The sequence below is a fragment of the Benincasa hispida genome, chromosome 12 (assembly GCF_009727055.1).
Source record: "Benincasa hispida cultivar B227 chromosome 12, ASM972705v1, whole genome shotgun sequence".
Classification (NCBI taxonomy): domain Eukaryota; kingdom Viridiplantae; phylum Streptophyta; class Magnoliopsida; order Cucurbitales; family Cucurbitaceae; genus Benincasa; species Benincasa hispida.
The window spans coordinates 54,271,319-54,275,550 of NC_052360.1; positions in this window are offsets into that span (position 1 = coordinate 54,271,319).

Genomic DNA, 4,232 nt, shown 5'->3' on the forward strand with positions numbered 1-4,232 from the left:
CATAGGTTATAGACAAGCTTTTATGCAAATGAAATTTAGATGAAAAAATATAAGTATAATAATGATGAAAAATGTTTAAATACTATTTTGGTCTCTAAACTTTAAGGTTTGTTCTATTTTAGTCCATAAACTTTCAAAATGACTGTTTTAGTCCTCAAACTTTAGAAAAATGCCTATTAACCCTTACCGTTAATATTATGTTAAAAGCTTAAGAGAATGATGGTCATAAGATGATGCATCCATCTATATAAGCAAGTAGGGTATAGATTAGAGTGTGTTGTTTATTATTCATTCTTATAGTCTTTGTTTGATTTGCTTTTGTAAATTTGAATTTTTCACCGTGTCTTCTTCATCTTCGCTTTCTCTCTTCTTCTACAATCTGTCATTTTCTCAATTGAACCCGTCTCTTCCAGTCCCTCTCATTAATCATTTCTCTTGACGCTATCTTAATTTCATATCTTGGCTTATGTTTGTGTAAATATTCTTTGATTCATGTTTAAGATAATTTTTGTTTTCAATCTCACGACAATATTGTTTGTTGAACTTCACTTCCTCTTTAAGCGTGAATTGGAAAAAAAAACTAGAAAAAAGCAGGAAACTAAAGCCCAAAAAGACAAACGAAGTGATGAGAATAATTTTTAGATTTGTAGTTTGTAATTTTCCATTAAAAGTAGAAATTTGTGCATCTCACAAGCTATTTCTACCATTTTTGTGCAAGCTACAAAAATTTTAAGTTCTTTCTCCATCTTTTTTGTAGCTTCATTCTCATCTAATTGTAGCCATAAGGTTTTTTGGTTATGGGTTTTCATATTTCTACCAATTCAATCGAATACCCAACTTGTTTATTTGACATGGATGCCTGATGTCTAAGGAAAAATGTCAAATCATCATCCCGTTAAGTTTTTAATATAATATTAAAAGTATGGACTAATATGAGTATTTTTTCAAAATTTAGGGACTAATATAGACATTTTAAAAGTTTAGGGACTAAAAGAGAACAAACATTAAATTTATAGATGAAAATAGTATTTAAACCATGAAAAAATTGTTTAAACAAAAGGACTAAAATAGACGTAATGAATGTTTAGGGGCCCAAATGTGAAAAAAAACAAAAATTCAGGGACTATATTAGATATTTTGGAAGTTTTAAGGATTAAAGTATAAACAAGCTTAAAAGTTTTTAGCAAGGGACCTAGTTGGGGTCTAAATCTAATATATAAACAAATAGGTTTTTCCTATTTTTAAGTGAGTATTTCCGGCTATAAGGTTGTGGGACAAATGACAATACCTCCTAAATTAAAGTGTAAAACTATAATCTATATTAATGATTTCTTAACAACATTATCAAAATAAAACCTAAAGTTAAACGATAAATTTAATCCTTGAAAATTCGATGTATTAGGTCTTTAATTTTCAATTTGATGTCTTAAATTTAGGATTAAATTTATTTTATTGGTTCCTTAGGGTTCATTTGATAAAGTTTATGTTTTTCATTTTCTGTTTTATGTTCTAAAATATGTATTATACATTAACAAAAACCACAAACTTCTCAGACATATAAGGTGAACCATCTAAAACAAAAAGTTTATGAAGTTTAAAATGTCAATATGACAGGAAACTATTAAACACAAAATAAAAAAACTAATTGACTTAATAACATATGATTATGGCTCCAAATGATAATTATTTTACATTTTATTTTTAAAAATTAGGCTTTTTTTTTTCTTTTTATATTTCTTAACTCACATTTGAATTTTAACCTAAATTCCAAAAACAAAACCATGTTTTTAACTATGTTTTTTTTCTTTTCAAAATTTAACATTATTTTTTTTAATATTCTTAAGAAATAACAAATTAAAAAAATTAACAGGTGGAATTAATATTTATAAAACTTAATTCTCAATTTTTTTTTAAAAAAATAATAATAACTATTAGACGAGGCCAGAAAGTTCATGATCTATATTAGACCATTTTAAACTCAGGTAACTATTCCACTCAAAATTATAGATTTTTAAAGAAAGAAAACAGAATATCATAATTTCTAAAACTATTTAAAATTTAAAATTACACAAAACTTTATTAAACTTGTATTCTAATTATCTAAATCTCGACAAAAGTGTATTTGAGCTAATGATAGTTTTTAGTAGTTACCAAAAAAAAAATAGAATTACTAATTTTTCTATTTTTAGTTCATAAGATAGAGTTTCAAACATTTTAATCTTTATTTTAAGGATATGTATCACAACCCGTAAAACTATGTTTAAGTTGACTATAATAATAATAATAATAATAAAAACAAATAATTATAATTTATATTGTGAATAATCATTTACCTTTTTTTTCTCCCCAAAGTACAATCATTTACCCATTTCATACTTTAAAAATTGCATTTTTATCTCCTTTGTCGACCAATAAATAAATAAAAAATAATAATATTAAAAAAAAAAACTCTTGTTCATCATTTCCTTTTTAACATCATCATTGACATCCCCTCCCAAGAGAAAATTACAACTTTTTTTCCCCCTTTCTTCAAGTGAGAGGGTAGAAAATAAAGTAGATACTGTTATTGTATATTAAAATAACTTACCATTTTGTCTTGTCATTTTCGCAACATGATGAAAGCATATAAAATTCATAAATTTAATAAAAAAAAATCCCTAAAATTCAAAAGTAAATATAAATGGAAGTAATTGATTCACGGTTGAAGATGTGTAAGAGATGACACATACATTATCTTATAAATATTGACTTACGATGCCCCGAAGAGAAAAATTAATGTGAAATGATGTTAATAGAGCAAAGAGAATTAAATTAATGATAAGGTATAGTTAGGGTAAAATGAGATTATTATAATAAAGAAATTGAATTTTAAAAAAGGAAAAAAAAAAAAAATTGAAGGAGACAGAGAGATGTGAACTGTATCCACCTGGAAAAATTAAATGAAAAGAGGGCCCTTTCCTTTCTCTTTGGGGATGAAGGAACCTGAGAAAGAAGGGAAGAGCTCTCTATCATTCTCGTATATCAATGCTTATATGACTTATGAGACTTATGGTGATGATATATATGGTCACTTTCTTTGTCTTATATTATTATTATTATGTATATCTCGATCTTCATCCATTATTTTAGTCTTTCATTTTTAATTTCACTCAAATATATAAAAGATCGAAAGATCGTAAGAGTCAATCCGAGTAAATTAATGAGCGTAGATAATACATCAATTATCATCTTAAAATTCGATAATTAAGTCTTTCTATTATGTAGTTATTGTGATATCTTTCGGTTGTTTTAGGATTTTTTTTTGTTAATTTTCCTTCTTTCTTCTCTGAAGATGTGTTTGGGAATTCTTTTGTGTTGTTGGATTGGTTCTTCTTCACCATCTTTAAGGAGGATGGTATTGTGAATTCTGGTTAATTGCTTTATTATTCTTTCCTTTCGTTTTTAGAAAAAAAATTATGTTGAGGTCAAATGAAATATTTTGGAGAAACAAGGGAGTGAAATTTTGTATCGAAGCAATAATCTCATGTATATATTTGTTTTGTTTTATTTATTTTTAAGTTGTGTAGTAAGGACTTATATATTAATTATTCAACATCAACCATACATTTGAATAACTAATTACATAAATAGAGTCGAATAGTTAAAACATCTATTATTTTACCTCCTAAATTTCTATTCTTTCATTTTGTGTTTGATAGATTCATAATATTTACGTTTAAATCCTATTTTGATTTCTTGAACTTTGAATTTTGTTTTATTATAGTCCCTAAACTTTAAAAAAACAACCATTTTGTCTCAAAACTTTTAAAAAGTGTTTATTTGATCCCAACTATTCAAATTTTATTAATTCTTTGATAAAATTACGTCTAGCATGTGTTGAACAAAATGAATGTGAAGTAAAATGTCAACAACCAACAAGATAAAATACCGAATTATCAAAATCTTGAATGCAAATTGGCTTTTAAGTTCTATAGAAAATCATTTTACCACCTAATTAAAAATTGAACCCTATATTTTTTAGCACGACTAACTTATTTGGCAACCCAACCATCTAAAAATATAAGTATCTCATCATTTTTTTAAGAGTTGACAGAATTTTAATAACAGAGACCAAAGTAAGCACTTTTTAAAAGTTTAAGGACTAAAATATATATTTTTAAACGTTTAGAGACAAAAATAGAATGAGCTTTAAAGTTCAGGGACCAAATGGGATTTAAGCCTATTATTTAATA